This window comes from Nomascus leucogenys, chromosome 11 (assembly GCF_006542625.1).
Source record: "Nomascus leucogenys isolate Asia chromosome 11, Asia_NLE_v1, whole genome shotgun sequence".
Taxonomy (NCBI): Eukaryota; Metazoa; Chordata; class Mammalia; order Primates; family Hylobatidae; genus Nomascus; species Nomascus leucogenys.
The window spans coordinates 67186349-67197056 of NC_044391.1; the positions used below are offsets into that span (position 1 = coordinate 67186349).

Below are 10708 nucleotides of genomic sequence, written 5' to 3' on the forward strand. Positions count from 1 at the left end.
GGAAGACAGTTTGACACTTTCTTACAAAACTAAGCATCCTCTTATCATATGATCCAGCAATTGTACTCCTAGGTATTTACTCAAACTTAACTCCACACAAAAACCTGCACATAAATGTTTGCAGTAGCTTTATTCATAATTGTCAAAAATTGGAAGCAACCAAGATGTCCTCAAGTAAATGAGGATAAAACAAACTGTAGTATATCCAGATAATGGAACATTATTCAGTTATAAAACTAAATGAGCTATTAAGCCATGAAAAAACACTGAAGAATCCTACATGCATATTGCTAGGTGAAAAAATAGCATTTGGCAGTCTAAAAGGCTACATACTCTATGACTCCAAGTATATGACATTCTGGGAGGGGCAAAACCATGGAGACAGTAAAAAGATCTGTGGTTGGCAGGGATTGGAGGGAAGTCAGGGAGAGATAGATAAGTGGAGTGCAGAGAATTTTTAGGGCAATGAAACTATTCTGCATGATGCTGTAATGGTGGATACCTGACATCATACATTTGGCAAAACCCATAGAGGAATGAATCTTAATATACATTTTAGGTAGTAATGTATCAATATTAGTTTATCAATTATAGTAAATGTGCCATACCAAAGCAAGTTGTACCACACCAAAGCAATAGGGGAAATTGGTGGTGAACAGAATGGGAATGTATAGGAACTCTCTACACCTTCTGGTTAATGTTTCTGTAGTCCTAAAACTGACCTAAGAAATAAAGTCTGTTAGTTAAAAAAAATGCACATATGATACTCTTTTTATAGTTGTGTGTGTGTGTATGTGTGTGTGTGTGTGTGTAGGGGGATGTGTAGAAATAAGTTTGGAAGGATAGCATCAAAATGTTAAGAGTGGTATCTTAAGATTGTGGTGGTGAGATTGTGGTGGTGGTGAGATTGTGAGTGATTTTCACTTTTTAATTTATGTCTTTTTATACTGTCTACAAGTTTTATATTCTTATGATCAGAAATAATACAATTTCATTTCAAAAGCAAAAACATAAGACAACAGCACCAACTAAAAAAGAGAAAACTAACAAGAATAATAATACAGTAAAATGAAAAAATAACCCATAATTCTACCATCTAAAGATAACTACTATTAACATTTTGGTATATATTTCAGGCTATTTTCAATAAATTATGTAATATGTGAAATATATAGATAGATACACACATTAAATACACTTTTACAACACAATCATAGTTTATATATGTTCCACAGTGAGCAGATCTATGCGGACCTATCCCAAAGGCTTAAAAGTTATCCAACTGAAAGTTGACTTATACATTTTTAGTTTACAAAATACAAGGCTCCTAAGTTATCTAACTTATCCTGTGATGACTAGTGGCTGCCAGGATTATGCAAATATTTTCAGAAAAACAAATATGCTTAATACGTCTCTTCAAGGTAAAAATGACATTTTAATAGTGAATGAGAAAGCACCTGCTTTTCTAACTTAATTTGCTGTTTTGAAAATGGGTGTGGTGGCAGCCTCTGAGGTTGCTGCCACTGAGCCCCTCTTCCTGGCATCCATGTCCTTGTCTAATCCCCTCCCCTTGAATATGGGCTGGACCTAGTGACTCTAACAAATGTTTGAATGTGACACAGGACTTCAGTTCGTTTCAGCATTTCAAACAAAACAACTTCGTATTCATATAATATTTCATAAAATTCTTTCCTATGCATAGTTCCATTCAAGCATCCCAACCTCTTGAAATAAAGAAGAGATACAATATTTGTTTGTTTTAAGTGAGAAAATTAAGGGCTCAGAGAGATATTAAATGATTTGTTCAAGGCCTGTCTGACCAGATGGCTTGTACCACAATTCAAATCCTGCTCTGCTGACTTTAATTCTGTCTCCATCATTCTAGAGGACCATTCTACTCTTCAGTCTTTAGATTTTCCAGAGTGGAGTAAAAAAGTGGCTGGCTGGGCTTTTGCGGTCTCAGATTCTGGTATCTTTGTCACTGTAGCACAATATTCTAGTCTATATAGAGTGATTCTTCAATTGATGTTTGTTGATAATATGGAAATTTCATTCATAGCAAATTGTGGTGGTGTTAAATACTATCATTACTTATCCACATAACTCTATGTGAGATTAAGATTTTGGTAACTATCTGGCTATTTTGATCAAGGTAGGTACCTGGTAATTGATGTGTTAAGGCATTTTTCTCCCTAAGTTATTGGATGACGAAATCATAGAAAATTAAACCTAGTAGCAAACATTAGATGTGCATATTTGAAGACAGATTTTTTTATAGCTTTACTATGAGTTATTTTTTTCTGTCAAATATTATTTATGAGGAATGTTGAGGTAACTGGAGAGGAAAAATGTCGTAGAAAACAGTTCCCTTTGGATGATCTAAGAGGTTCATGTTGTATATAATGCACCTCTTATCAGGAAGTTATTAGTGATACAATTTCTTTTCTGGTAAAACAAAGCAAGTCTTCATTTTTACATATTTGACATCTCTGAGTTACTGATGTCAGAGAGGGCATCCTTGATGCATGTTTATTCCTATATTTTCAAAAAGCAGTACACAAAATTTTCCATTACTGAAGAAATAAATCCACAAAAAGCAAAGGCTTGAGAATATTCCTTTAAAAAGATATTTTATTGACTTTTGTGCATTGGGGATTAACCAAATCTGTAACTAGAGATTAATCTGGAGAAGGGGGAGAGAGGAATAGAATGTGAATGGGACAGAGGCAGAGGAGGGAATGTGTGGGAATTAGGGCATTAGTGCTGCTGGAAGGGTGTGAATATGACTCGTTGAGGCTTTCTGAGTTTGCCAGGCTCTGTGCTAAGTGCTCTGCATATATATCTTCTTCTTAATCTCTGTAACAGACCTGTGAGGTGACAGACATTATTATCCACAGTTTTCAAATGAGGAAACTGGCTCAGAGAGGTTTCAGTAAATTACCCAAGATCACACAGCCAGTAAATAGCAGTCAGGATTTGAACTCACAGATGTTTGCACCTCAAGTCTGTGTGCTTTACCGTACTGCATACGTCTATCTACAGAGTGCTGATTTTGCAGATATTCCCCCAACTTGGCTATTGGTTAACTGTCCAGATTTGTTTTAACATGAGTAACATAGGCTCCAATTTATTTTTATTCAAAGATAAGTGTATATAAAGAGATGTAGATCCTTTTATGGTTTGCTGAAATTTATTTTGTACTTAGTTCTCGTGCATCAGAAATACCTTATTAGTTGAAAATAGACCCATTAATTACTGTGTGGGATGTGAAAAAATGCATTCTTTGTAAATTTCTAGTTTTTCCTTTGTACCATGGTAATTTGCATTTGTCCTTATAGTCCTATGCTTTCGGCAGTAGCCACAGATTTCAAGTATTAAACATAAATGAAATACTGTATGTGATTTTCTATATTGTATGGGAGGAAAAAAAGTCAATCTGGGGGACAGATCCAAGTGATGTGAGACTCCAGCTGAAGGCTCAGGTCCCTCTAGGGAAAGTCAGAGCAGCCTGACGGTGTAGGAAAATGGCACTCTGCTGCTGTCAGTTTACTTGGCAGTGTCTGGCAAAGAGCACAGGAAAAACACCAGAGCAGCGATGAGCAGTTTTTCAGCTGCCAGAGAAAAAGTTTCACAAACTGGAAATTTTACAAAGGTACACTAATGTCTGATACTAATTTATTCATCAAATATTTGTTGCATAGTATATGCTGAAAATACAATGCTGAATTAGTCATTGTTCCTGCTTTCAAGGAACACACGGGCCAGACGGGAAGACAGTATATAAATTTCAGTAAAGGGCGTCAAGGGCCATAGTCACAGGGCCTTATTTGAGCACCTAGGAGAGGTGCCTGGTTTCACCGGAAGTATTGGGAAATGTTCCAGAAGAGGGAATATCTACTCTAAGCCAGACTGTCTATATAATTTGCGGAGTCCAGTGCAAAATGAAAATGTGGATCATTTGTTCAAAAACTATGAAGAATTTCAAGATGGTGACAGCTGAGCATTAGATAAAGCACAGACACTTCTAAATGAATTTCCTTCTACTTAGACTGTAATACCCACAATGGGAAAATTCGAAACCATTGTTTAACAAAATGAACCCACTCTGGGCATTTATGCCGTTTGTTTCCTTTGAAGTATTATTACTATGTAGCAAAAATCTAAGGGTCTACAATAATGTATTTAAATCAGCCTGGAGTGTCCATGATAATTTTGGAAGAACAATATTAGAATGGGTCATGAATGTTTAGTATTTGTTGCATTTCCCCCAGAAAAGGACAGTTTCTGGGAACTTCAGGGAATATTTAAATACTTTCTCCAGCAGCCTGTTGCCTCTGAAACAAATAATTTATGGAAATGATAAAAAGCAAGTGTTAGTATGTTTGTTGGAAACAAAAACAGAAACCCTACCTGTTGATTACAAAAGCAGAGAACATGGTATCCATGGAATATTGTATTACAGTATTTTTCACAACTACTCACTGTACCCTTTAAGGGTTGTATAATGCCTGCTGGTAACAAGGTAGCCATACGATTTATAGTAATTCCCTGAGGAAGGACTCTATCTATCCTTCTGACTTGGCCATGTGACTTGCTTTGGCCAATGGAGTGAAAGGACGTGATGTAAGCCATGTCCAAGTAGAAGTTCCAGGCAAATACTTTAAGGGCCATGGCAGTTGGCACTCTGTTTTCCCCCTGCCACAAGTTCAGCATGTTCCCCGGAGGAGTTCTTTCTTCAAGCCTGGATCCTGAATGAAAAAGCCATGTCATGGCCAACACATGAAATGTGAATGCGAAGTCAACCTTGGTTGTTAAAAAGCCACTGAGATTTTTTGGGGTTATTAATGACCATAACTGGGTGAAAATTGGCTAACACAGTGTTTTTATTTATAATAGGGCAATGATTCACAAATACAACATTTGCCTAAAGGACATTCAGCGATCCCACTCCTCTGGGGAATGACACTGCTCTAATAATGATGATCATATAGGTTTTTCCAGAGGCAGATACACTGGGAATTCTGCTAATGGTTATCTGATCTGCTGGGAAATCAAGCTGAGTCCTCCAGGCATGAGTTGGGTCTAAATGGCTAAACCCCTGTTCTCACTTCCCCACCTGGTCCAGCTGCTTGCTGCCTACTTGATCTTGGACAAGTTGCTAAGCCTCAATTCCTCAATTTGTAAACCTGGAATAGGACTATTTACTTCATAAATTTATTAGGACAGGGTCAATTTCTGTTTCTTCTATATCAATGCCTGTTTCCCATGCAGTTTCTACCCCTCTGATTAAATTAGCTCTTGTTTGACTTTGTCTATCACTTTTAATATAAAAGAAATAAGACATTTGTAGATTAATATTGAGCTTCTCTTTGTTTCTCCCCAAGTATCTATTCTTTCTTCCGTGACCACAACTACCTCATAAAGGGTATATACTTTATTTTGATATCTACATATAGATTATTAAATATGTAAGTTACTATATTTGTATATACTGTATTGGATATATATGCATATACATACATAAGTTAAAATATGCATAAAACCATGTTCTGTACACAGGAAAAATTTAGGATAAAAGAATTAGTGAAATCTTCTTTTCTTAAAAGGATTATGGTGGGGGAAGTGGGTTCACTTCTCCCTATGAAGCTGTTAATTCTTTTATGTCACTTGGCAAAGCTTGCTTTCTTTCTCTTTCTTTTTTCTCTTTCTTTCTTTCTTTCTTTCTTTCTTTCTTTCTTTCTTTCTTTCTTTCTTTCTTTCTTCTTTCTTTCCCCTTCCTTCCTTCCTTCCTTCCTTCCTTCCTTCCTTCCTTCCCTCCCTCCCTCCTCCTTCCTTCCTTCCCTCCCTCCCTCTCTCTCTTTTTCTTTCTTTCTTTCTTTCTTTCTTTCTTTCTTTCTTTCTTTCTTTTTCTTTCTTTTTCTTTTCTTTTCTTTTCTTTTCTTTCTTTCTCCTCTCTTTCTTTTTTTTTTGAAGCAGGGTCTGGCTCTGTCATCCAGGCTGGAATACAGTGGTGTGATCTTGGCTCACTGCAACTTCCACCTCCCGGACTCAGGTGATCCTCCTGCCTCAACCTCCCAAGTAGCTGAGACTACAGGCATGTGCCACCAAGCTCAGCTAATTTTTGTATTTTTTGTAGAGACAGGGTTTCACCATGTTGCCCAGGCTAGTCTTGAACTCCTGAACTTTAGCAATCCACCTGCCTCATCCTTCCAAAGTGCTGAGATTACAGGCATGAGCAAAATTTGCGCCTGGCCTGGCAAATTTTTCTAATTGTCACTATCGTTCAAGTCCTGTCCTACGAACTGAGAATAAAGAGTGGAACTGGACAGAAAAAGGCCTGTTATCTTTTAGCTTACCTTCTAGTAGGAGGAAGCAGACAATACACAATTAAGCAAATAAGGAGACCCAATAAAAGGCCAAAAAACATGAGGTAAGAGTCCTTGGGAGAGCTCTCTATGGATAAGAGTCCTTGAGAGAGCTCTGAATGGATAAGAATAATGTGTTAATTTATAGCCGTTTCAAGGAAGGGTAGCAACATTTATTGAGCACCTGCTAAGTTTCAGCTAGTTTATCTGTACTGTTTCATTTAGTAATTGTAATAACCCTGTGAGTAGGTCCATTTTATAGGTCAAAAACTGGACATTCACAACTAGAAAGTCAACTAACTTCCCCACAATTACCCAGCTGGTAAATTCAAGAGTAGACCTCTAATTCTTACCTCCTACTTCTTCCTCAAGCCCAGTAATCTCTTTTAAGTAGGAAAAACATATCTCTTTCTGCTTACCCTCACCTCTATCCTCAGTTAGGCTTTTTTAGATTATAAATGATATTGTCTTAGAATAAAGTTAAATTTCAGCTTTCCCTGCATTTACAGGAAATATTCTTTAAAAACAGAGCACTGGACTTAAATTCTGGAGAACTACCTTCAAATTACTGTCCTGCTACTCAATACCCATGTGGTTTCCGGCAAGTCACTCAACTTCTATGAGCCTGTTTACTCATCTGTAACAGGAAATAGTGCCAGGTATAAGTTTTTGTTTGTTTGTTTGTTTGTTTGTTTTTTTTGAGACGGAGTCTCGCTGTCGCCCAGGCTGGAGTGCAGTGGCGCCATCTCTACTCACTGCAGGCTCCGCCCCCCCAGGTTCACGCCATTCTCCTGCCTCAGCCTGCCGAGCAGGTGGGACTACAGGCACCCACCACCTCGCCTGGCTAATTTTTTTTTTGTATTTTTAGTAGAGACGGGGTTTCACCGTGTTAGCTAGGATGGTCTCGATCTCCTGACCTCGTGGTCAGCCCGCCTCGGCCTCCCAAAGTGCTGGGATTACAGGCGTGAGCCACCGCGCCCGGCATTATAAGGTTTTATGATCCCTAGTTTTGAACTAGTGGGGTCTGGCTTCACAGATTTTACTATACTTTGCACACTAATATTGCACACTGACATAGAGTCTCTCTCTGGTGGTGTGCACAAGGATTTATATAACTCAGGTCACTTCCACAGCACAGTGACTCAGAGCCCCTGGAGTATGAAAGACTGAATCCCTAAGTCTGGCTCATGTGCAGTAAAGTCTCCTTTCCCTCTGCATTTTACCTCAGTGTTTTTTTTTTCAGGCTGGGAGAGTTTGCCTCTGGCGTGCCTCTGCTCTTGAGGGTAAAATGGGCTCAGAGTGACTTTAAAGGCTGCTCAACAAAGGCAGGAACACCAGAGACTTATCATTTTCTTTTTCTTCAGCTGACTGGATAAGTGTAGCTGTAATAGAGTATGGTTCAGGAGGGCAAAACCATTTTGGAAGAAACCTTGAAAGTGATTCAATTTCAAGTCACAAGATCAATTATGTGAGGTTCTAGAACTACTGATACTGAGTTTTACAGCAGATTCATGGCACAGGTTCAGAAGGTGATTCAGGATGTCTCTTTCCTTGGACATTAAAGCTCATTACCTGAAAATTACTCAGCCTTGGCCCTTAGGGAAATTTTAAGTGCCCAGCCCAAACGGCATAATCCTGTTTAAAATACCAAGATTGCATGATAATGAACAACGTCGAAAGAAAACACTTGTCTGGGTCAGATCTCATCAATTAGACAATTTCCAACAGAGAACACATCTCTAGATAACTACATGTCTGTCATATAAGGGATATATGGACTTCCGGCTGTGTGCTTACAGTAAATTATCTCAAGAAAACTAGGCAGCAGGTAGAAAAACAGCAATGCAATCCCACTTTTTTAATGCTCTTGCCTACAGTCTTTGATGGAATGAACTTCATCTGATGACCATTTCTATTCTTGCCTGCAATTTGGGAATGCTAAATCCTATCTCATAGGAGTGTGTATGGGTGGCATGAACTAAGGTAGATAAAGGGTGTTTGGCATGGTGTAGGCGTAGATTGGACGTCAGTTTTCCGCTCATGCTTTGCTCTTCACGTACCTATCTGGTATCTGTATGTGCTAAGCTCTGAGCCTTACAAACCATAGGGAGAGATGTGCAAACTTGCCCTCAAGGAGCATGTCGTCTAGCAAGGAAGATAAAATGCATAGACAGACAACTAGAGGTGGTTTGAGGGAGCCCAAGAAATAAGCACGCTTTTCCTGGCCCAGTTGGTGACAAGGAGATTGAGAGAGGGTCCCAGAGGTCAGCGGATTCTGGAGAATGTGGCATGGATGTGTTAGCTCAGGGGACTTGCCAGTCCTTCAGTCAGGCAGTAAGAGGACTGCCATTGGCAACCTAAAGAACTACAGGCTTCCTGGAGTAGGGGGACAGAATGGGTGCTGCAGGCCTGTCTGCAAAGGGCAGGCAGAGGTGCTGAGCAATCGCACTGGTTGAGAGAGGGGAGTATTGCTATTGTGGAACTTTCTGCACATGGACGCATGAAACAGCAGAAAGGGAGAAGGAAAAACCCCTAATAAATTTAGCTTGCAATTTAAATTGAAGGGCTAAGAATAACTGACATTAATACTCATGCCTCACTACTGGTTGATTTATTTGGTTCTCAAACCATGGCTCTGTGTCGGAATCACTTGTGGAGATTTAAAAAATTACAAATACCTGGCTCCACCTGTTGGAGATTTTAAACCAGAGGATTTGGGAAGAGGTTTAGATATCTACATTTTAAAATCCCACTACAGGTCATTCTGATGGGCATCCAGGGTTTTGACCCAAAACATTAATTAAGCAACCGTAGGCTTGGTTAATCTTTAAAAATACAATAGTCTTTAAAAAGGACCAGTGCTGCTTCCGGCTGGGGCGGGCTCCCGCAGTGGCGGGAAAACGGCGGCTGCGGCGTCTCTTCCGGGACGCTGAGGGCGGAGACCGTGAGGCTCTGGTCTGCCACTCGCGCCGCCATGGGCGCGGCCGAGGTCGAGTTTCTCGCCGAGAAGGAGCTGGTTACCATTATCCCCAACTTCAGTCTGGACAAGATCTACCTCATCGCGGGGGGACCTGGGGCCTTTTAACCCCGGTTTGCCAGTGGAAGTGCCCCTGTGGCTGGCAATTAACCTGAAACAAAGACAGAAATGTCGCCTGCTCCCTCCAGAGTGGATGGACGTAGAAAAGTTGGAGAAGATGAGGGATCATGAACGAAAGGAAGGAACTTTTACCCCAATGCCCAGCCCTTACTACATGGAACTTACCAAGCTCCTGTTAAATCATGCTTCAGACAACATCCCGAAGGCAGATGAAATCCGGACCCTGGTCAAGGATATGTGGGACACTCGTATAGCCAAACTCCGAGTGTCTGCTGACAGCTTTGTGCGACAGCAGGAGGCACATGCCAAGCTGGGTAACTTGACCTTGATGGAGATCAACACCAGCGGGACTTTCCTCACACAAGCGCTCAACCACATGTACAAACTCCGCACGAATCTCCAGGCTTCGGAGAGTACTCAGTCTCAGGACTTCTAGAGCAGGCGGCTTGCTGGGGGGATGTGAGTGCTCAGGACGTGATGAGGTACTCGTGGTTCTGGAGCTCTAGAAACATTTCTGTTGCATGAAAAATGGTGATGGTGCAAGGAATGGATTCAGGACATTGTTGGAGAAACAACAAGTTTGTGATTAGTCCTTAAAACTTAGCTCCCTAGGACATTCTTCAATTCCACATCTGTTTCTAGAAACCAGCCTTCCCCCAAGCCTTTTGAGAAATAAAAAAGCTTTAGGCAAATTAAAAAAAAAAAAAAAAAAGGACCAGTGCTAATTGCATTACGCTTCTGTGTAAAAAACAAACAAACAAACAAAAAACCCTCAGATTTATTTGTCCTTTCTGCCAAAACAGAGATAAGACAAGATCAAGGGAGTAGACAGATAAAAAGGTAAGTTCTGTGTCTTCTGTCTTAGGTTTTCATAGAAGTAACTAGAACCAGAAGATATATATTTTTTTGCTTATCTTTTTTCTGTAGTTAGTATGATCAAAGCTAACATTTCAAAAGCTGATCTTCCCTGGAAACATGAATAGGAACATAATACAATACATAATACATGAATAGGAACATAATACATAATACATACATATGAATAGGAACATAATGCAGTTTTACCTAACTTTTAGTGAGTGCCTACTGTGTGCTAGAACTATGCTTGTCAGTTTCCTGTGTCTTCCCAGGTGAGGAAGTCAGGCCATAAGTGTAGTAGGATTAATGACGGCATTCTGAGCTAGTGAGAATGTTTAGGAACCATGACTTAACAAACGTTTATCTGCATATGATTCTCACTGCTGAT

The 10708-nt window shown here is 39.8% G+C and overlaps 1 pseudogene; it reads left to right on the top strand.

The window, feature by feature from the left end:
• Positions 1-9141: 9141 nt before the first annotated feature.
• Positions 9142-10114, top strand: LOC100595861 (annotated as a pseudogene).
• The last annotated feature ends 594 nt before the right edge of the window (positions 10115-10708 follow it).